This window comes from Trichosurus vulpecula, chromosome 2, assembly GCF_011100635.1.
Source record: "Trichosurus vulpecula isolate mTriVul1 chromosome 2, mTriVul1.pri, whole genome shotgun sequence".
In the NCBI taxonomy this organism is placed as follows: domain Eukaryota; kingdom Metazoa; phylum Chordata; class Mammalia; order Diprotodontia; family Phalangeridae; genus Trichosurus; species Trichosurus vulpecula.
The window spans coordinates 241813053-241838498 of NC_050574.1; the positions used below are offsets into that span (position 1 = coordinate 241813053).

At 35.2% G+C, this 25446-nt stretch overlaps 1 pseudogene; it reads left to right on the forward strand.

The window, feature by feature from the left end:
* Positions 1 to 11051: 11051 nt before the first annotated feature.
* LOC118836937 lies at positions 11052 to 24931 on the forward strand (annotated as a pseudogene).
* Positions 24932 to 25446: the final 515 nt, after the last annotated feature.

Here is a 25446-nt window from a genome sequence, read left to right on the forward strand (position 1 = left end):
CAATTTTTTGTCCTTTTTGCAAACACCACCAATCTGAAAATTGTTTGTTCACATACAGATTTGAGCAGTTTATTTTATTAAATCAAAGTTCTTTTCCTATTACTTTTAGATACCAGTTTGTTCACCTATGAACACCTTATATTTTTATCAGTTTACTATTTTACTTTATGTAAAAAACAAAAAATTCTGTCCTTTCAGCACCAAATTGCTTCCTATGGAAGACAGCACCCTTATGCTTATATGTATACATGTTTGTCTCCAATGCATAAAGGGGTATCTGGCATATAGTAGGTATTTACTTAGTGATAATGGTTTGCTTGCTGGATTGACTCATATTGAACTAAAAACCTGTAACGTTTTTAAGGAAGATTGCTGAAGGAACTTTTCTCTTGTACTTAATCATTAAAATTTGAAGAAAAGAATTTAGATTTATCCTTTTTAATTCTTAGCAAGATAATAAGAGGGTAACATTTATTTTATAATTATGAGTCTACAATTGATCACATCTTTTATGCATGTCTCTAATAACCTTTGCTCACATAAAATAAGGCTATTTTTCCTTTACTGAAGGCCTACAGGTTAAAACTTGTGAAAAACTTTACTTTTGAAGTTATTAGCAATTGCATATAGGCTATATGCTAGATAAAAATAAGATTACTGTAGTATAATTGAAAGCTACAGCTATAAAACAGTATCTTTGTTTCTAGGAACAGCAGAGGAAGGCTTAATGTCATGAGACTGCAATTCGAGATGTACATGTACAAGTGTTAGACATAAAGATTTACAGCTGATTTTCAGTGATCTACTTGCTGAACAGAAAATATCTCATTTTTCCTGTTGATTTGTAGCATATTTTTGATTCAAGTAAATGGCAAAAGAGACTTTTTCTTTGGTAATGGCCTTATAGGTAGGTACATTTCAGCAGAAAATAACACTTCTTTGTAAGTGGAATAATAATGGTCCCTTTGTAATCCTAGAGAGTAAGAATCTGCTCTCAGATGTCTTTGGGCTAGACCACTTCATGTTTCAAAAGAAACATCTAGCTCTTAGCTGACTAGATCACTAGAGCTTTTATTATTTAAACTTAAATTACATTTTTAAAGTAATGTCTTCGGTAGTTGGCACATGGTCTCACACTGTTTCTCGAACATTGTATTTTATTATGTGAAAATGGATACTTTTATCTGTAAATACTTATATCCATAGATCACTTGAGACTTTAGAGTACACCTGTGATGTCTGGCAATAGGTTACAGATATTGAATATTAGCTATTCAACTATATTTCTCTAATATTTGAAGAAGTAAAATGAAGGCAACAGCTACAAATCTAATAAAGAAAAAGAAAATATATCTAGATAAACAGATCATTTACTCTTTGTTCAATGGAAAATTTGTTAAGTTCAGTAGATGAAAAAAATTTATTCTGAAGAAAAATTGTTTAACTCCTATAAAGTTAATGTAAATTCAAGGTAGTATGTCTCTTATAATTATTCAAATCAATCTGTCTTTTCCATTTTCTAATAGAATGGGCCCTCTTTGAAAAATATATTTTTACATGTATTCATTAGTATACAAATATACTTATATGAATATCTTGATATACCACTATGTAATAAAGCCCTACCTAAAGATGCTCTGTATGTGAAAATATTCTTTGTATCTAAATATGAACTGTTATTATGAGTATCATCACTAAACTTAATAGAAAAATTCATTCCCCTAGTTGGACTGTACAATACAAACATAACGAGTAAAAATGTGGAAAATTCAGTTGATGAAAAGTTTGCTTTGCATTGTCAATTTGTTTAATTTCTTTCACTGAATCAACACAATCAATTGATGGTTTTAGTTTCAGATGATGTCTGAATTGTCCCACATCTTCAGGGCATAATTTATGATATTTAAAATTCATTGAGAAAATATACATAAGAGAAAGAAACCTGAGTCAAAGACTTTAGCATATCTATATTGTATAGACTTAAGAGAGAAATGGATCAATAGCCCAGCTATTCACAAGTACCTGCCTGAGCCTATTAATGAAGGGGATCTCAAAATTCACATTATTAATCATGGAAACCTATGGAATGAATACAAAGGAATGCTTAAAATGGGAATATCAGACAGACAGACAGATAGATAGATAGATAGATAGATAGATAGATAGATAGAGATGTAGATATGTGTGGGACAGCAGCTTCACCCAAAATGAAACTCAGAGGCTTCTCAAGTAGAAAAGGAATTTTATCAGGATCCCAAGGGAAAGGGTGGTCTTCAACTGATAGACAACGGGTAGGGGCCACGTGGTGCCCAGAGGGCAGAACCTGGGTAAATACCCTAAGGCAAAAAACCCCCACCCCACCACTGACTTTTTATTCTCATTGGTGGAGTTTAGGCTCACAATCTAACCTGGGAAATCTACTATCCCAGGTACAAGGAACAAGGAAATGCTAATTTAGCCAATACCAACTCTTAAGAACACTTTTATCCTTATTTGGCTAGGGTCATACTGAGTGGGGGGTCAGGCTGCTCTAAGTTTCAGATTCCTATGGGTCCTACAGGTCAGGTGATTTTTAATAACTCAAAACTTAGGCCTAGCTGTTAATCAGAAGCCCTGAGCTATACTAAAAAGTCCTCACTTTTATTTATCCCACTCAATTTACAGAAAGGCTTGAGGTTTAGATTTTATGAGGAGTCTTCATCATCCCACTCAGATACAGATATAAACAGGAGGGAAAATCCTGAACTTTTACCAAGTGAAGGACAAATATGAGTATACTACTGGACTCTGGGGAAGAAGTAGTTTAGGAAAGAACTCGGAAGAGTTAGCTCCATTAAAGGACTTGTGGACCCATCATAATATTCTTTATTCATAGACTGATCCCCCATTTTTTTAAATGACTACTAATAATTAGGAGGAAGCATGGTCAACGAGAAGAGTATTGAATTTGAAACCATAACACATGGATCTGAGTACCAATTCTGCCACATATGAGATATGAGGCTTTGGGAAAATAATTTAAACTCTGTAACTCTCAGTTTTATCATCTTTAAGGATAGTAATATTTGGATGGCACAGTTCACTGAGTCATTGTGAAGAGAATTTTTTAAGACTTTAAAAAACTTATTTACCTATTAACTGATTACATATTTGTATTGTTGAAAAATGAACTTATAAAATTCTAACTTAACATATGAACTTTTGAAACTAATATAAGCAGAGGCAATGTTTTTCTTTTGTTTTGTTTTAACCTACTTAAGGGATTATTTTTAGGTTGGACATTTGCTTTCCTGATACCCAGTAAAGTCTAATGTTAAATGTATATAAAGTATGTGCCAGGCATTGCGATAAGTTCTGCTCAGTAATTGTCTCAATGAATATATTTTTCTCTCCATTAAAACAATATGTCATTCAGTAATATCCTGATATTTTATACTGCTATGGATGACCCAAGGTTCTTGTAGGTTTTGAGAGTAGATTGCAAAATCAGGCACCTGGAAGGAGCTGTACTTCACATACAAATCAAATGCAACTCTGAATGTCTGTCATGAGATAACCAGTCTAATTTCAAAGAGAATCATTGCCAGAATTAGCTAATAGGAAAGTTTTTCTTTGTTTCTTTATTTCCCAGCCATAATATTTCATGAAGACCAGTTGCAAAGTTGTGGAGAGGGCATTGACCTGCATCTGTGGAGGAAGTATTAAATCAATGAAATCAACCATCCTTGAAGTATTTAAGTAAGTAGATAATAGATGTTGTCTCAGTATTAAAGGGAATAGGGACCTAGTTGCAAACCATTAGGAATGCCATTATCTAGAAGGAAAACAGCATGAAGTATTTCTTTATTTTTTTTTTATTTACAAGTGTAGGGATACTTGGCTGTTAAGAAGAAGCTGCTTCAATCGAAATTTTAATCTTTCTTTTCATGGATGGAGCTGAAAGCCTGTTGGCCTGGTCTATGCTATAGGTATATTTTAGGTGATAAAGATTAGTTATCTTCACAGAAGACTAGAATAATCTGTTCTCTCTGTTGGGGAACAAGGAAAGGGACGGTATTATAAGTGCCCAAAGTGACTCAATTTTATATACCCTTTTCCTTGACAGCACCTATATGTGCAACTAGCAAAAACGTTGAAAAATTAGGGTACTTTGGGAACTTAAGCAACTGTAACTAGGTCTAGAGAATTGAAAATGCTTTTAGTTTTGTTTTTTGTATTGCCTTTGGTTTTTGAGAAGAAGGTATATATTTTTTCTAATACATAATTTCTCTCTTTGTCTTTATCTTTATTGGGGAAGTGAATATTTTACTTGCTTAAAATATTTTCATTATAGCCTATGTAATAGTTTGAGATAAAAGAAGTAGCAGTAAATAGGTTCATAATGTTTATAAGATCCTTGGATGATATGTGACAATATCTAAAAGTCACTCCCATCTCTGGGAACCAGTTTATTTAGAGATTAGGCCTATCTTGGTTATATTATCTGCACCATCTCCATAAGACCTCTCAAAATTACCTCTGTCCATCCATAAAATAATTATTTTAAGGCTTTCTGATGACTAAATCTTAGGTGAACATAGCCATAGGAAAAAAAAAGTGTAGCTACATTGAGCAAGATACATACTTAAAAATGAAGAAATTACGTGTACAAATGTGAGAGAGATAGAAACCCATTACCATACCAAGGCTGCTATTGGATAATCTGACTTTCTGGTCTTCATCGATTCTATGCTATAGCTATACACAAAAAATGACAATATTGGATGATAGATGGCTTGATGTTTATATGCTTTAAGGGGGAGAAAACAATAAACATCATTCCTTTTGCCCTACCTGTAGATTACTGAAACAAAAAAGAACTAAAAAATAATCTCAATTATGCAAGACATACACACAGATATATGTATAAGTATAGAAATGCATACATATGAGAAAAAATTTGCAAAATTTGTTAGAGGCTGATTCCACTTTGGTTTACATTCATTGGTGTTATAAGTGGGATTGGACATGGACCCAGGTCATTGGACTTTCTGGTACCAGTGGGAATGGTCTAGGGACCACTAGAGATTTATTTCTCTGAAATCTCACCCTCCTTATCTGGTGAGTCCTATGCCTTTTGTTCCTGCTCTAATCTCCTGAACTCACCTTTGATTGAGCTTGCCTTTCTTTGTGAGGAAAAATCCAGGGCCCCTTTCTTGACACAGTTCTGGTAAGGATATCCCATGCACACCTCCATTCTCTTTGAAGCTCTATAAATTTGCTGCTGCTGCCTCTGTTCTGTTTTGTTTTCTGCCAGCTTCAGTACCACATGCCTTCCCTAACCAACTGTTCCTACCTGCTCTGACTCCAGTCTCCCAGGTGAGAAAGTTCTTACTTGCCTCTGTTCTGGCTTCAGCCCCTGTAAGCTAAAAAAATGTTTGGTTAGTTTTGTGAATGGTACACCTCTGTAAATTGGCCCCTCTGCACACTTCTTGTCTATAAGTGGATTTTTTTTTCTGCATGTCTCAGGCTCTCTGTGCCCTGAGTCAACTGGCAAAATCAGATCTGCATGCTTTTTTGTTTATATTTGTCTTGTCATTTTGTCCCTGTCTTTGTCTTTGTAAGATGCAGAATGTCTATGTTATATTTGTGTTGTGAATTTGATTCTGTTACCTTGAAAGATTTAAAATGCAGCCAGCCAGAAAAAACAAAACAAAACAAAAAAACTTCTAAGGGTTGTAATCAGAGAGTTTAAGAATACAGGGGGATATTCATGAATTTTCATAGCTGTAGCAGTTGACCTAATAAGCAGGACTAACTTCCACATTAGACTTTCTGTGGGAGATTAGGTTATAAGACAAAAGAAAAGAAAAATGTAAGATACTTTTATTTCTGTCATTTCAACATTGGTGAAGTTGGAATTACAAAAATAAAGTCAGATAATCAAAGTTGTAGAAGCACCAAAAACATCTTAGTAGGTTCTGGAGGTTTGGAGATTAATCATTAAAGAATATAGCAATTAGCCATTTTAAGATTGCTGGAATGAACTCCTGAGACTCTGAAGAAATTATAGGAACTCACTCCCTTCTGAAACATCTTAGTAAGCTTTGGAACACCACCTTATAGGATTAGTTTTAAGGAAAAATAAGAATTAAATTTTCTAAAAGTTTTTTAAAGCAATTGGCAAGATTAATAGTTTCATTATTCTAGGGTAATACAGGAAACTAGTTTGGTAGAAATTTCAGAGCAGAGAATGAAGGGAAAAAATAGGTAATCAGTTTGCAACTTACAGAATTCCCTTGTTAATCCTTCCTTGACTTTTCAGCTTTAATCTTAGTTTGTTAGTAATCTTTACCCACTGACTATTTCTGATTGGCAACATTCTGACATTGAGCTCCCCCTTGAGACTGTGGCTAGTGGAAGAGAAAACTAGTCCCCAAGTCCCTTCTGCACCAGTAGGGATGGAAAGTATGGTCCCTTTTATCAACAAGAGACATAAGCTAGGAGTCTGTTTTTATTGTAAAAAATTTGTTCACTAGACAACAGAATATAGAATGAAGGCTAGGGTAGATGCTGAAAAAAGAGAAATCACTCCAGGAAGTATTGAAGGATCCTCTCCATACCCTCAATCACTCAGTATGGTGTGGCTCTAGGGTAAGATGGCAAGGGGAAATGTGGCACAAGGAAGAGGACATTCAGTAAACCCCTCTGTCTTTTCACTTCCTTCCCCTAGAGTCATGAGTGTATTTCAGTTGTGGGGGTTACTAAAAAGACCATTACAGCCCATGTCTCTCTGTTAACCCCTCTCATCTCAGATCAGCATAAGACAAGAGAATGCTGGAGAATTATAGTAAAACTTGAATTACACTCTTCCCTACCTGGTGGAGGAAGAGGGTGGAGCAGCCTCAGCAAGGCCCCACACTGGCAATGGTCCTATGGCTATGTGCCTCTGGGCATCCTGCAGCCTGCCCCTCTAGGCAAGCCTGGAAGTATCACCCAGGTGAAGTACATCTTGCTTACCCTGTCCCAGCAGCTGCAAGTGGCCTCAGCCCCAGCAGAGCCTGCATCTGTCAGAGTGGGGAATCAGGTCTCACAACCACCATTCATGTTACCCTGATACCAGGAACTACCACCAATGGGAAAATTCTGGCATCAGCTACTCCAGCCCCTAAGCAGTTCCCTCTGCTGCACCCCCCAAAGTCCAGGAAGTCAGTGCCTCCAAGGAAGGCTTAGGTTTTGACAGGTCTAAACCAGATACTGCCAGGGAAGGTCCAAGGCAAGGCAATACAAGGTGGGGGAGCTAGCCAGTCTTTGCCCTTGGTGGGCCCACCCTTCTCTGTTCTCTTGCAGAAACTTAATAGATGTGTAATCTTAGGCAAGTTATCTTATCTCTGTTTGCCCCAGTTTACTGATCTGTAAAGAGAAAAATAATAATGGTACCCACCTCCCAAGGTTGTTGTTGTGAGATCAAATGACATAATGATTATAAAGTGTTTAACACAATGATTAGCATATCCTAAGAAGTACATTATTATTTCTTTAAGTGAATGTAGTTGTTCCATGCCTGATATCTCTAAAGTGGTTTTAAAATGCAATTGTTGTCCTCTAAAATTTGTTGTTTGTGTTACTACTATATTTCTAAGTTATATTGTATTTCTAAATCTATATTGTTAAAAATCTGAGAGACCATTGAAAATCAGAAATGTTGTGAGACAAAACTTCCCTTTTAATTTGGATACTATTCTACATGAATTGGACTTTTAAAAGGTTTTGATAAAAATGGATATTTGAAAACTGTTAAACACATAATGAGGTTGTAAAACAGGTAATACTACTACTAACCAAAATATTATTATAATTATAATAATAAGAATATTTACTATAATAGCAAATTTTCATTTGAAAATATTATGAAAGTGTGTAAGGTGGTTTTAAGATGTAGCTCCAACATATTAATGGTGAATCAACTTGCTGTAGGTCTGAAGCCCAAGAATACATGTAGTTTTAATTTGTAAGTAACTGATTAGTGAAATGTTAACTGTTAGGGAAACATCAGGAAAGATATTCAAGCCCTAAGTTGTAGTTAGTAAAATTTTGCTATTTAAGGTAAAAATTCCTGGGACTATAAATCACATTGTTTTGAGCCTTGTTTATAGGGGTAGTTGTCTGAATTGTCATGAAGCTAATAGTAGAAAATGGCTTGAGCTACACTCTGGGGACCACTAAAGGTGGATGTCTTTGGTTGGTAAAAGTTTTGTGGACAACCTCAGACAAGGCCTAGGTAAGTTCCTACTAACTCTATTTCCCCATTGTGCTGTTTCCTTTATGAAAAGGAAACTTCCCACCGGTTAATACTGAGCCTTGCCTTCAACACTTTGTGACTACATGATTGGCTGTCAGCTATAATTCATTCCTGGAATCAAACAAAGCTAAGGAAGTTTTTTTTTTTTTCTATCTGTTATGATATATGACATTTTTATAACTATTTCCCTCTTTTTCTTTCTATAGGACATTTCTATAATCAAGAAGTTTTGTAATTATAACACTAAATCTATTAAATGATAGATTGGTGTTGGAACATCTCTGAGCTACTATAATAAGATTCAAGTATAAACATCTTACAGTTTTGACCTATACTTGTGATCAAATTATAATATAGGGATGATATCTTGCTCAAGGGGAAATGATTAGACAAGTTAATAAGACAAAGATGTAATGTAAAAGTTTTCTAATTAAATGGGATAGTAAATTTTGAGAAAAGCAACAGGATTAAAGAGTTTTCTCTAAGAACTATGTACGGATGTATATGATTGGCTTCCAATTTTATCTATCATGGAAATTCAGGTTTTAAGCATGTTTTGGTAATATGTTCTCAGTTCTAAGGCTTATTAATCAAGGATTAATTAGATTTTACACAGAAATTATAATGATAATAGTAAAGAAAGTGACATCATTCCCCCAATTTTCAAAGCATCAGTATGGTAATTTAAAAAGCAGAAGAGCTCATTTTGAATTAAATGCTCATAAATTTTCAAAAGGTTTTTATATCATGTACAGGATTTAGATAAGGACAGAGGCAGCAAATGGTATATGAATTGAAATTCTCTGGGGTTTCAAAATTGGAGAATCAAGTTTAAATGATATTATTAGGAGAATTATCTAGGAATCTCTAGATTTGGAACCAGAAAAGCAGAGACCCTTTTAGAGTTGTCTTGAGAAAAGATAGTTAGGGATCAGATAACCACATGAAACACCTGGGACTATTCCCTAATCAACTGTTTCTGCCTGCTCTGTTTGGCTCTTACCTGCTCTGTTCTGGTTTTGCTCCCCCCTACCTCCACCTCCCTCAGGCTAAGAGAATGTTCAGTTAGCTCCGTTTCTCTGTTAGATGGGACTTAATGTTTATGTTTAAGTTTTCTTTGTTACCTTGGTGACATGTAAATCTCCCTTCTCAGAACTAGTCCCTTGTGAACCCTCTAAGTAATCTCATCTGTCTCCCACTATGAAGCAATCAACTTGGAGACTGTTTCTACAGGACCAGAGAAACCTGTATTGTCCACAAATAAGCCTGCTATGGGAACTTCTCCTCAAGACCTAAGAATAATTATGTTATAGTTTAACCCACTTGTGGTTTTTTATGTATATAAAGCATTTCCTTACCCCAGCATGTTAAGCCCTCCAACTTAGGAGGATGTCCATTTGCATGCATTTTCCTCACTCTGAAATCAAACTTCTGTTTAATCCCTGACACACCTGCCTCTGGCTAGCTCTGTTTGTCTTCAGCCATTCCCAGAGTAGAGGTCAGTTCCAGTGTGGTTGACATTATATATTATATATTACCACATAATTGTAACCACTACATAATCATCACACCCTGGTTTTTTTTAGCCCCAAAATTGGTTTATAACCTTTCATAATGTAATCATCGCATAGTATGATTCTATTTGTAGTGTTGATTAAAAGGTAAACAGAGCAGCAACGTATTCACTAGTGGCATAAGAATACACATTTATCTCTCGTTCATTATGACTCGCAAGCCTAGAATTCTCAACCCATGTGCTTTGTTAGTATTCGGTTTTAACATGCACTCATGAGTATTCCATGTATCCCAATCTTGCAACAGGGACAGTTTAGTAATAAATGATTTTTAAGTGATACTGACACAATTTTTAAAAAGCTTCACATAATGGTCATACCTCACTTTTTTGAAAGAAAATCTGGCATGAAATCTGTGATGATTGTGTGGTAAAATATGGTATACACAGATACATTTATAGATGTGTGTACATACACATATATACATATATATGCATATATGCACATACATACGCACATATACACATACAAACATATATACATACATACACACATATATACACATTTGTGTTTGTGTATATATACATATATATAATTTGATCTTTCCAACATGAAAAGATAGTTTTTGTAAGAATGAAACATTATTTAATAAAACAACTTCTTTGAATCTCACGAATCCACTTAAGTCTTGCCTCTTTCAACATAAGTTCTGGAGTTTTTATTAATTTTTACATAGGCATTATAGCCAAGAATATTTTCATCATATTGCATGTCTATGTATTTGTGTGTACGTGCATGTACATGTACACAATTCTATTCATCATTTGAAACTTTCAGGAGGACTAAAAGGATGAGAGACAGACAAGAACAGAGGGTTTAGTCAAATTCTGGGATCAGTAGTCAGGTTGTAGGTGCCTGAAATGTGATGTGTGTGTACATATGCAAGTGTGGGTGTGTGTATAGAAAGACAGATTTATATTTCTGTGTTTCCCTTTATTATGTAGGATATATTACAAACTCTTCACAGTCTAGTTTCAGCTTACATTGCTAGACTTATTCACTTTATTTGCCTTACTCACTATGCATTCTCTTTTAACCAACTTATTTGTTCTTACCCAAACTCAGCATTCCAACTCATCCTTCCTTGTCTTTGTACAGGCTGTCTCCACTTTCTAGTACACTCTCCCTGCACCCCGCCCCCCCACCTCTTAGCATATTTGTTTGGTTGTTGTCCTTCATTCTTGAAGAGGACCAAAATGATATCACTACGTTGGGATCAAAGTACAGGGTGTCCAACTGTGACTGATCAGACTGATATCAGCTCAGAAGTCTCTACCACGGGTCAGGCAGAAATAGTCTATATGGATATTCAGTTTACAACCATCAATATCTCAAGTGTGTCTTTCTATGAAAAAGAAATCTTTCCTGATGCCCTAGTTGTTAGTATCATCTCCTTTCAGGAATTATCTTAGATTATTTCATTTTTATAAATGTTGAATCTCCCCAGAAATACTGTGAGTTCTTTGAGAGTAGGCATTGCTTTTCATTTTTTCATTTTATCCTTTTATCCTTAATTTCTAACATAGTGCTTTACATATAGTAATTTCTTCATAAATATAAAGTTGAACTGTAATGTATTGTGCATAAATAAAATGAAAATGTAAATTAAATAATAAAATATTCTAAAATTCATTTAAGATATTCTGTTCACTTCTATTTTATTTCTTTACAAATTCTTTCTAATTATTTTCCTTTTTCTCTTCTCTTTGCCTATATTGTTATTTGCAAAGCATGAATCAGCATATATATATATATATATATATATATATACACATACATACTGTATTTTTGCCATAAAGTATATATATATACATACTTTATGGCAAAAATACAGTATGTATGTGTGTGTATATATATATATATATATATATATATACATATATATATATGATTGAAAGCAGATGTAGACAATGTCATTATCCATTATATTACATTAGCATAGAATAAATTCTTGGAAATCTTTAATTTTCCCTTTTCACTTTTATTACAACTCAATAACTAGTGATTAAACTATTTTATTTTATAAAACTATTATTAAATATTAAATTATTAATTAAGCTGTTTATATTAAACTATTTTATTAAACAATTATCCTAAACTATAAAGGGCACACTGCTAGGACCTAGGCTTCAAAGATGAAACAACATATAACCAAATCTCCTAAGGAGCTGACACCATAGTAAAGAAGTTAAGACAATTCTAGATAGAATTGTAATATGTCTCATAATAATATATGAGCATATGAGATTGTTTAAGACCTTAAGTATGGGAGAGAACGAGTGGGGACATAGGTTGAATTTTGATCGACAGAATGAAGTCTCATTTTTCTCAATTATAAAATAAACAGTTTATATTTTGTGATGACTTACTTTATTTTCTGCTGAAAAAAAAATTGAAGGTCATGTCTTTACCATCCTCCTTTAATGGTAAAATTAGCAAAGGTGGGTGAAGTTTACTATTAGGAAACTATTATGGAATGAGCTGAAATCTGATACATAAGGCTCTTTCTGAAACTAAAACGTGTGTGTGTGTGTGTGTGTGTGTGTGGTTGTGTGTGTGTATGTGTGTTTGTGTGTGTGTGGTAGCATAGCATATTATCGCTATTCTTTTAAAAGTTTATGAAAATAAATGAAATGAACAACTATTCAATGCATTTTCCTATAAATAGTCCTTAAATACAAACTGTGATGCATTGGCTTATGTGTATTTGTTCTGAAATTTATTATAGGGCTTCACAGCTCATTTGTTGTCCAATGCATAAATTCTACATGATTAATTATAGTTTAAAAAGGACTAGGTTCACTTTATAATTGATATGCATAGTTAGATACAATGTTACCCTGATGGGATAAAGCTCCTTTATTTAAAAAAAATAATCTTAGAATCACAAAAGTTTAGAGTCTCACCAATACTAAGAAAGGGATCTTCTCTACTAAATATGAAGAAAAGTTGATCCATTGTTTCTGTGAATGTTTACAATAACAAAATACCTATGAGTTCAGCAAAAAAAAAAAAAATAGACAGACACACTGCCAGAGGTAGCAAATCTCATGTTGGGGGCATTCTATTTATCAGGAAATTATTACTATATCAAAACTAATAAAACTTTTATTTTATTTTTTATGGTGCCAATTTTAAATTGATATTATTCTCCAAGACAAGAATTGCTTTTCCACTTGTTAACAGTACTGATACAGTGCAATGTTATTCGTTTTTCTCTGCCTCCATTCAAGTATTCAGAATGCCCAGATTTACAAAGCACCTTAAATGTTATTTTAAACTGTCAGTGCCTTGGCTATAAAGTTAAATCATTTGATTTTTGAAAAGCTCTGTAAAATGTTCTTTCTTCTGGTGTGTTTAGTTGACACTTTTTAGTGGTGAGTCCAGAAGAAGCACCTCTAGATGGGGATTCTCTTCTCCCTGGAAACCCACCAGGCATACATCCTAGCCTGCCTCCTGAACTCTTTCACAGCTTAGTAATGGTGGGCTTGTAGACTTTCTCCATCCAGTTCTGTCTATTGATGCTCAAATTCTTCTTTTTAGCAATCTGGTTCTTCTCTAGGCATTTGATTAGTTCATTATATTTGTCATGGATCTTCTGTTTGTTTTCAACATTAATTTTGGTTCAGAGTTTCTCAGTTTCTACTGTAGCTCTCATCTTGAGAGCACAAGATTTGAGTGTATTCATAGAAGGCACCATGTCTCTGCTTTTGGTCTTCAGCCTTGTATTTCTCAGCTTCCTGGACCATATGGTCAATATCTTCTTTCCTCAAATAAACATTTCTGTCATTGTCAATGGTGACCTTTGATGGTCATTGTCATTGATGATGGTGATCTTATTTTCCTTACCTGTGCTCTATTATCTACAGCAGACACATTAATGATGCCATTTGCATCAATATAGAAGTTACATCAGTCTGAGGAATACTCCTGGAGGCAGAGGGGATTCCCATGAATCCAAATTTGCCAGGTGGATTATTATCCTTTGTTTTTGTTCTCTCATCTTTATAGACCTCAATAAGCACACCAGGTGGGTTGATGGAATATGTGGTTAAAGTCTTTGTCTACTTGGTAAGAGTAATGTTATAACATTTGATCAGAACTCTCACAATTCGACCAGTATTTCAATTCCAAGGGAAAGAAGTATGACATCCAAAAGCAGCAAATCTTGAACCTTCTCAGCCTAAGGACAGGATGGTAGAATGAACAACTGCACCATAGCCAACAGCACCATCAGGATTGATTCTTTTATATTCCTTGACATCGAAGAAATCATGTAGAAGTTTCTTCATTTTAAGAATATGAGTAGAACCACCCACCAAGATGATATCATGAATCTGTGATTTATCTAGTTTGGGATACCCCTAAAAGCCTTTTCCACAGGTTCCAATATGCCATGGAAGAGATGAGCCTTTAGCTCTTCAAAACCAACACAGATAATAGAAGCATAAAAGTTAATACTCTTATAGAGGGAGTCAATCTCAATTTTGACCTGGGTACTGGAAGATAGTATGTTTTGCACATCCACAATCAGTGCACAGGTGGAGGAGAGCCACCTTATTGTCACTTATATCCTTCTTATGCTTTCTCTTGAACTGAGCAAAGGAATGGTTGACCATATAGTTGTCAAAGTCTTCCCTATGCAAGAGGGTATCTCCACCTATGCAATTGACTTCAAAAATTCTATCTTTTATGATAAGATTTGAGACATCAAAAGTACTCCCTCAAAGATCAAGATCAACACATTTCTCTTGGCACCATTTCTTTTTCCTCTAAAGTATAAGTTATAGTAGAAACAGTTGGCACATTGATAATTCATAAACATGTTGAGACCAGCATCTGTGGTGGCCTGATGTAAGGAACCATTGAAGTAGGCTGGTACTGTGATAAGTGAGAGTCTTTCTAAGTTAAATATCCATAACTTTCATCTTGATCAAGACCATGAAAAATACTTTCGGATAGAAACTTTTTTGTCTCCCCTTTGTACTCCACTTGGCCCTTAGTCCAGTCTACATCATTCATCACCATGAAAGGCCAATTCTTTATGTCTGACTGTCCAACTCCATCATAAAATCTGTGACCAATAAGATGTTTGGCATCAAAGACTATGTCATTGGGGTTCACCGAAACTTGATTATGAGTAGCATCACTGATTAAATATTCATTGTTGGTGAAGTTGATGTAGATTGCAATGCTCCTGTCTCCTTGGTCATTATGATATGCATTTTTTCTATTTTAGAAAACTCCTACACAGGATGAAGTCATACCAAAATCAATGCCAACTATGGGTACCTTCAACATACTTGGTGGGGAATTGGGGTTGTTGCTAGCTAGCCAATGTGCAATAAGAAAGGCTGATGTTGTATTAAGATCCAAACCTAAGTAAACTTGCAATTTTGATGTTTGACATAGTTCTATGGAGCCAAGCCTAATTCCTCTTCTATATCATAGTCTTTCAGATTGGATCTCATAGGTTCAAAAATGGCCTATGTGGAGTTTGAAAATGTCTTGAGTGGTTCAGCTCTTTGATAAAAATTGGAACAACAAGGACAGAATCTTCAATTCTAGTATTCATGGTTTTGGTACTCTTACCAGGTTGAGTAGTAGGAAATTCAAATATAAGTATGAATGGTCATGCTAGTTAAAAGCAATGCTACCACTAAACCATCTTTATTTGCAATAAAAATTTTGTTTACTACTGTCTGCATAGCTAAAGTTTGTAAAGAAGATAGATATCTTGTTTCCACATACAGGTATTTGTAGACTAAACATCATATATCTGATTAGGAGAGAAGGGTAAGGATATGGATAGAACATAGGCATCAAAGACAAAAATATCTGAGTTCAAGTCCTAACTCTGTCACTAATTAGCTATGAGTCTGTGGATAGGTCACTGAACCTCTCAGTTTCCCAAAAAAATTTCTAAGTCTATACATTACATATGAATTGCTCATCCCCATCAGTAGAGCTATTTTTCACATCAAGCATCCTTCAAACCAGTGAAATCAAAGGTCTGAATAGGCAGTAACAACCAAATTTTTAATTTTAGAATGAGGCAACACAGAGCAGTGGTGGGAGTGCTAGCTATGAAGTTAGAGGACCTGGGTTGGAATTTTAGATCTACTACTTAACAACATGTCTGTATTTAATAGATTAAATAGATTTAGTGCAGATTTAACAAATTAAAATTTCACTAAGACTTTTGGAACACCTTATATAAAAAGAAGAGTTTAGATTAGAATCTAGAGGTGTCAAACAAATGGGTCCATAAACTGAGGACCTCATGGCAGTCTTCATGCATTGGCAAAATTCTGAGGGGAAACAAAATCAAATTAAAATGTGATTGGGAAATATTTAACAAAATAAAAATGCAATAAAACATATATGTCCAGCCTTTTAAAATTAAGTCAATATTCAGCCTCAGGCATTTTTAAGTAAGAATTAGTGGACTCTATTTCTATTTGAATTTGACACTACTGACCTTTACTGTCTAATGCCAAATATATTATTTCTTAAAAGGCTAATTTAAAGGTATCTTTATTTAAATGGATCTCATTTAAAGAGATTTTAGGAATCAGAAGACCAAAAGACATATGGGAAGAGGGGAAGGCAGGTCATCCTTGAGAAGAAACTAGATCTAATTTAATTTTGGTAGAGTGACTTGTAGGGCAGATGTTGAATATAAAGGATATTCCACTAACTTTCCTCCAAAATGGTAAGAAAAACTTTGCTCAATCAATCAACAAGAATTTATTAAGCACTTTGTTGTGTACGGTGCACTATGCTAATATAATACACCACTCCTGTAAAATGTGAACAGTTGAGATGTTGAAAGGAGCAAAATCAGTCACTTCATATAAAGAAGAACAAACAAATTAATTTGGGAAGGTTATAGGGTAATGCCTATTTTACAGATGGTTTGGTGGGTAAAAGGGCCAGAATAATATCTTTTCTTCAATAAAAATCCTTGTATAATAAAATGTTGTCGATGAAATGTGAGCAATTTGAACAAAAGGATTAGAAAATTGACTTTTGCCTAAGAAAGAGATTGGATCTGTGATTTCATTGTTTTAGAGAAAATACAATTTGGAAAACTTCTCTTACAATGTAATTTTTGATAAAGTTACCTAGAACACTGAGAGGTTAAGAGACATGGCCAGAGTCATAGAGCTAGTATATGTGAGAGACAATGCTTGAACCCACATTTCTGGCTTCAAGGCCTGCTCTTTCAGTTCTATACTATGATGCTTCTTGCATAGGTTGTACTTGTTCTTCATTCACTAAGTTGTGTCCAACTCGACATGATGTCATATAATTCTCTTGGCAAAGATATTGGACTGATTTACAATTTCTTTCTCCAGTGGATTAAGGCAAACAGAAGTTAAGTAACTGGTGCAGGGTCACACAGTTAGTGACTATCTGAAACCATATTTGAACTCAGGTCTTCCTGACTACAACCTCAATACTTAATCCATTGAGCTATACACATAAGTACAAAGGCTTAAGTCACCTCATAAAGAATATAAGGTGGGAGGTGGAGCCAAGATGGCCACTTGAAAACAGTATCTCACCAGAGCTCTCTCACAAGTTCTGTCAGATACCTCTAAAAAGTGAATCTGAGTGGATCTGAGAGAGTTGGAAGCCACTAGTAGACTGAGTGGGGCAAATTTCCAAACTAGGAGAGTCTGAAAGGTCAATGGAAAGGATCTGTAGGCTGGTAGAGTGTCTGGCGCATGGAGCTGCACCAGACAGCACCAAAGCGGAAACAGCTGTGGAAACCAGCCAGGCTGGAAGAAAGCTGGGTTCCCCAAACTGGTGGAGATCCCCAGGCCTCTCAGCACAGGACAGGAGTCTGTCAAAGCTACAAGAGGCAGCAGCATAATTCCTGCAGCCATGAGACATCTACTCTTGAGGCTTGCAGCCCAAAGGTTTGAAACGGGTCTTCTTGAACTTCCAGGAGACATAATGGCCAGGTAAATGGCTCTCATCCTTCCCTCCCTCACTGACCCAAAGAATCCCTCAGCAAAAATGCTGGAATAGAGGAGATAGAAGTGGGGCTTCAGTAGCCAAATAGTGGGAACTCCTGAGTCCCAGAAGGGAGGAGCCAGGAAGGGTCAACAAGAGGAACCCAGATGTGCCTTTGCACTGCCAGGGAAAGTGGCAGACACTAGCACAGACAATATCTGAGACCACTGGTACTGGAGAGCACCACCAGGGGAATAGGAGAATTCCAGCAGTGAGACAACCCCTCCCCCACACCTCAGGAAACTGAAGGCCATAATACACAAAGCCAGTAACTAGCCTCGCAATTCCCAGAACAAGAAACCTGCAACAGAGATGCCTGAACTCCAAAAGCAGAAATCCACTTTAAAGCCAGGAAAAGGCTAACCAACATGAAGAACACACAAAAAAACCAAGAACCATTGATTCTTTTTATGGAGACAGGGAAGATCAAAATACCAATTCAGAAGAGCACAGCATTGACGCTATACCCACATGAGGAATATGAACTGGTCTCAAACCCAAAAAGCATTACTGGAAGAGCTAAAGGAGGATTTTAAAAACCAAATTAGGGGGGTAAAAGAAAAAAATGAGGAAAAAAAAACACTGATGAAATCAAGTCCTTAAAGAACAAGATTGAAGAAATGGCTATGGAGACTCAGAATCTAAATAAAGACAATGACACACTGAGAGGTAAAATCAACCAATTAGAAAAGGAGATTCAAAAGCAAAATGAATACAACAATTCATTAAAAATTAGAATTGAGTGAGTGGAAGCTAATGACTCTATGAGGCATCAAGAAGTAGTCAAACAAATGTAAAGAATGAAAAAAATAGAACAAAATGTGAAATATCTGATTGGAAAAACAACTGACCTGGAAAATAGATCCAGGAGAAACAATTTAAGAATTATTGGTCTACTGGAAATCCATGATGAAAAAAAGATCCTTGACAATATCTTCGAAGAAATTATCAAAGACAACTGCCCAGAGGTCCAAGAACCAGGGGGTAAAATAGTCATTGAAAGAATCCACCAATCACCCCCTGAAAGAGATCCAAAACTGAAAACACCAAGATATATTATAGCCAAATTTCAGAATTACAAAGTCAAGGAGAAAATATTGTGAGCAGCCAAAAAGAAACAATTCAAATATCGTAGAACTACAGCCAGGATCACACATGATCTTTCAGCTTCTACATTAAATGACAGGAAAAATTAGAATATGATTGTGAAGGGCAAAGGAGCTTGGACTACAACCAAGGATCAACTACCCAGCAAAACCGAGCATATTTTTTTCAGGCAAGGAGATGGACATTCAGCAAAATAAGGGAATTCCATACCTTTCTGATGAAAATGCCAGAACTCAATGGAAAATTTGATCTTCAAATACAAAATGCAAGAAAGACATAAAAGGTAAACAGGGGGAAAAACCCCACAAACCTTATTAATCAATAAGGGCAAATTGTTTATATCTTTATATAGGATTATATCATTTTATATATGTTATATACATTTCAATCTTGAGAATAGTACAGTTATTATGACAACTGAAAGGGATACACATAGACTGTGGGTATCATTATAAAATAACTGATATAATGATAAAAAACAAAATTAAGAGATGTAAAGGGAGAGTTCTGGAAGAAGAGGTAAGGATGTAGTAGAAAAGGGTAAATTACATCAAATGGAGAGGCACAAAAACACATTATAGTAGAGGGAAAGATGGGAAGGAGAGGAGTAGTATATGAGCTTTACTATCATTGGATTTGGTTCAAGAAGAGAATGACATACTCTGAAAAGTATAGAAACCAAACTTGTCCTACAGGCAGTAGGAGGGGAAAGGGGAAAGAAAAGGGAGGGGGGTCTCAGAGGGGAGGGAAGAAGTAGGAAGTGGAAAAGGGTAAGTTAAGGGAGGGAAATCAAGAGGGAGGGTAATTGAGGAAGGCAGTGGTCAAAAGCAAAACTCTTTTGAGGAGCAGAACAGGGGAAGGAGAAATAAAAGCATAAACAGGGGGGAAATAGGATGGAGAAAAAGACACACTTTGTAGTCATAGCTGTAAATGTGAATGGGATGAACTCTCCCACAAAACTGAGGCAGATAGCAGAATGGATTAAAAACCATAATCCTACAATATGTTATTTACAAGAAACACATTTGAAAAAGGGGGATACACACAGGGTAAAAGTGAAAGGATGGAGTAGAATGTATTGTGCTTCAAATAAGGTAAAAAAAAAGCAGGAGTAGCAATCCTAATCTCAGACAAAGAAAAAGCAAAGATAGACTTTGTTAAAAGAGATAAGGAAGCACACTATATCCTGCTAAAAGGCACCATAGACAATGAAGCAATATCATTATTTAACATATATGCACCAAGTGGTATAGCATGCAAATTCTTAGAGGAGAAGTTAAGGTAGTTACAGGAAGAAATAGACAGCAAAACCATACTAGTGGGGGACCTCAACCTCCCCCTCTATGAACTGGATAAATCTAACCTGAAAGTAAACAAGAAAGAAGTTATGGAGGTGAATAGAATTTTAGAAAAGGCAGATATGATGAGAAAACTGAATGGAGATAGAAAGGAATTTAATTTTCTCTCAGTGGTACATGGCACATACTCAAAAATTGATTATGTATTAGGGCATAAAATCTTCACAGTCCAGTGCAGAAAGACTGAAATGGTCAATGCATCCTTCTCAGATCATGATGCAATAAAAATTATTTGTAATAAAGGGCCATGGAAAGATAAACTAAAAATTAATTGGAAACTAAATAATCTAATCCTAAAGAATGAGTGGGCCAAAGAACAATTCACATAAACAATAACTTCATTCAAGAGAATAGCAATAATGAGACAACATACCAAAACTTATGGGAAGCAGCAAAACCAGTTCTTAGGGGAAATTTTATCTCTCTAAAGGCTTACATCAATAAAATAGATAAAAAGGAGATCAATGCAATGGGCATGCAACTGAAAAAACTAGAAAAGAACAAATTGAAAATCCCCAATTAGTTACCAAATTAGAAACACTGAAAAGCAAAGGAGAGATTAATAAAATTGAAATCAAGAAAACAAAGAGCTGGCTTTATGAAAAAAACAATAAAATTGATAAATGTTTGGTCAATTTAATTTAAAAAAAGAAAGAGGAAAACCAAATTACCAGTATCAAAAATGAAAAGGGTGAATTCACCTCCAATGAAGAGGAAATCAAAACAATAATTAGGAATTATGTTGTTCAATTGTATGACCACAAATTTGATAACCTCAGGGAAATGGATGAACATTTACAAAAATACAAATTGCCCAGGTTAACAAAAGAGGAAATAAACTACCTAAATAACCCCATCTCAGAAAAAAAAATTGAGCAAGCCATCAATTAACTCCACAGGAAAAAGTCTCCAGGGCCAGATGGTTTTACATGTGAATTCTACCAAACATTTAAAGAAAAATTAATTTCCATACTTTATAGACTATTTGGGAAAATAGGTGAAGAAGGAGTTCTACCAAATTCTTTTTATGACACAAATATGGTACTAATACCTAAACCAGGAAGAATTAAAACAGAGAAAGAAAATTATAGATCAATTTCCCTAATGAATATTGATGCAAAAATTTTAAATAAAATATTAGTGAAAAGATTGCAGTAATTTATTAGGAGAATAATACACTATGACCAGGTAGGATTTATTCCAGGAATGCAAGGCTGGTTCAATATTAGGAAAACTATCAGCATAATTGATCACATCAATAACAAAACTAGAAGAAGCCATATGATTATATCAATAGATGCAGAAAAAGCTTTGGACAAAATACAGCATCCATTCCTATTAAAAATACTAGAAATTATAGGAATAAATGAAGCGTTCCTTAAAATTATAAATAGCATCTACCCAAAACCATCAGCAAGCATTGTATGTAATGGGGATAAGCTTGATGCATTCCCAATAAGATCTGGGGTGAAACAAGGATGTTCATTATCATCCCTATTGTACAATTTGGTATTAGAAATGTTAGCTTTAGCATTAAGAGAAGGAAAAGAAATTGAAGGAATTAGAATAGGAAAAGAAGAAACTAAATTATCACTTTTTGCAGATGATATGATGATTTACTTAGAGAATCCCAGAGATTCAAGTAAAAAACCACTTGAAATAATAAACAATTTTAGCAAAGTTGCAGGACATAAAATAAACTCACATAAATCCTTGGCATTCCTATATATCACTAACAAAGCCCAACAGCAAGACATAGAAAGAGAATTCCATTTAAAGTTACTGTAGACACTATAAAATGTTTGGGAGTCTACCTGCCAAGACAAACCTAGAGCTTATATGAACACAATTATGAAACAGTTCTCACACAAATAAAGTCAGATCTAAATAACTGGGAAAACATCAGTTGCTTATGGGTAGGCTAAGCTAATATAATAAAAATGACAATTTTACTTAAATTAATTTACTTATTCAGTGCCATACCACTTGAACTACAAAAAATTATTTTACAGAGCTGTATAAAATAATAAAAAAAATCATCTGGAAGAACAAAACGTCCAGAATATCAAGGGAACTAATGAAAAGAAATGCTAGGGAAGGTGGCCTAGCCATACCAGATATTAAACTGTATTATAAAGCAGCAGTCCTCAAAACTAGCTGGTGCTGGCTAAGAAACAGAGTGGTAGATCAGTGGAATAGGTTAGATACACAAGACACAGTAGTCGATGACTTTAGCAATCTACTCTTTGATAAACCCAAAGAATCCAGCTTCTGGTCTAAGAATTCACTATTTCACAAAAACTGCTGGGAAAATTGGAAAATGGTAGGGCAGAAACTGGGCATAGACCAATATCTTACACCATATACCAGTATGATTTAGGTACATGATTGAGGAACAAGGACTGATTATATAAGCAATTTGGGAGAACAAGGAATACTTTACCTGTCAGATTTATGGAAAGGGAAGAATCCATGACCCAACAAGAGATAGAGAGCTTTGCAAATTGCAAAATGGATAATTTTGATTATGCTAAACTGAAAAATTTTTGTATAAACAAAGCCAATGCAACAAAGATCAGGAGTGAAGCAGAAAATTGGGAGAAAATAATGTCTCCGATAAAGGCCTCATTTCTAAAGTATACAGGAAACTGAGCCAAATTTATAGGAATACAAATCATTCCACAATTGAGTAGTGGTCAAAGGACATGAACTGGCAGTTTTCAAAGGAAGAAATTAAAGACATCTATAGGCATATGAAAAAATGTTCTGGATCACTACTGATTAGAGAAATGCAAATCAAAACAACTTTTAGGAAACACATAGCTCCTGCCAGATTGGCTAACATGACAAAAAAGGGAAATGATAAGTGCTGGAGAAGATGTGGGAAAATTGGAACATTAATACATTGTTGGTGGAGTTGTTAACAGATCCAGCCATTTTGGAGAGCAATTTGGAACTATGCCCAAAGGGCTATAAAAATGTGCATACCCTTTAACCCAGCAATACCACTCCTAGGGCTATATTCCAAAGAGATCACACAAGTGGGAAAGGAACCTGTATGTACAAAAATTTTTCTACCTGCTCTTTTTGTGGTAGAAAAATATTGGAAATCAAGGAGATGCCCCTCAATTGGGGAATGGCTGCACAAGTTGTGGTAGACGAATGTAATGGAATATTGTTGTGCTATAAGAAATGGGGAAGATACGGTCTTCATAATAACCTGGAAAGACCTACACGATCTGATGCTGAGTGAGTGGAGCAGAACCAGAAGAACATTATACACAACTACAGGCATTGATTCTGTGATGACTAACTTTGATAGACTTGGCTCTCCTCAGCAACACAAGGCTCAAAGACAGCTCCAAAGGACTCATGACGGAGAGTGCTGACTACGTCAAGAGAAAGAATTGTGGAGTCTGAATGCAGATTGAGGCAAACTATTTACTCTATTTTTTTGGCTTTGTTTCTTCTCTCTCATGATTCATTCCATTGGTCATAATTCTTCTTTGCAACTTGACTATTGTGTAAATAAGTTTAATGCAAAATCTATGCAGAATCTATGCCAGACTGCCTGCTGTCTTGAGGGACACGGGGCAGGAGAGGGAAGGGAAGAAAATTTGAAACTCAAGAACCTGTAAAACTAAGTGTTGTAAACTAAAAATAAATAAAAAAACTAATTAAAGAAAAGAATATAAGGTGAGATCTACCCCTTTTATATAAGAGTTTAATTTCTGGAGTTGGAAGAAGCCAAGCTGACTCCCACCCCATTGCTCTCCTCTCTCCTGCTGTAGGGTCTACCTCACTTGCTGCTGCCTCCTGGCGGATCCAGCCCAAACGGTCCCCAAGGGGTGGTCACTGTGCAATTTAGGATGACCAATAAGTTGGACACAGCAGTGTGGCTTTCTTGATTGTTTGCAATTCATTGCTCTGCTTTATTTGTTCTTCCTCTTCTTGGGATACATGAAGCAGCCAGCTTTTAGTAGGGTGCCTTGCTAGCAAATGCTCTCACCAGTGCTCTGAGGCTACACCAAAGACTACTGCACTTCTAGTTCAGCAGGGCTTTCCTGGCCCAGGCTTTATTAGAGAACAGCTGCCACTACCTTTTGTATCCTCTCATCTTTGTCAACTCTTACCCAGTTACAATGAGTATCTTTCCATTCTTGTTGTTCTCCTTACTTCATGCTGCTACATATACAAAAAAGGTTCTTGACAAAATAGGTTCGAATATTTTACCTCTACTCAGATCTATTTTGGAAAATATAAATGTTAATCAACAGAACATTCTGAAATTTATTGCATGCAATGAAATTTTCTTGATGCCTGCTACACTTTTTATGCTTCTCAGTGGTCAAGGAAGCTTACTCCAGCCTTTTATATAGTAAAGTTTTCTTTCTCTGTGATACTCCCCTCAAAGAAACCCATATTGTCAGACCTTATTTAATGAACTAAGGATTGTTGTTGAACACCTAACGATGAAACTTGCATGTCCACTCTTTGTGAGAAGACTGTGTCTCCTGAGCATTGCTCTTATAAGCAGATTGACCCCAATAGTTGCAAAGTTTAACATACAGTTAAATTATATTTAACATGAACATTGTAAGCAGTTGGTACTTCTGCAAGTGATTGTAAATGCCAGGTATTACATTGATTTTGGTCCAGGTTGTGTAATTTCTCTCTGTAAAAATGTTTAATTCTGTAGTGTGTCAAATCAAGTCTTTTTGGTTTCTGAGAAAAACATTGTGCTCATAATGTAAGTTCGCTTGCATCTTATAAGCAAAAGTCTATTAAGCTAAAAACAAAATAGTTTAAAACAATGAAACCATGCCTAACACCACCAATTACATAAATTTCTTACCCTTCTTCATGCAGAAAGTTACTAAATTTCTTTCATGCCAGCTCATGTTAGCTATACTTTGTGTGTGGTGCAAGATCCTGATTTAGTCCCATATTTAATATTGGTGGCAGTGTTGAGACAGTATTCTCTCTTCCATTTGATAATTTCAATCAAAATAATTTTAACAAGTAGTAGAATTGCATATATTTTAAAACTTTCTCTAAACAAGCAAACTGATTCTATGCTGTTTTATAGAATAAATTTCAT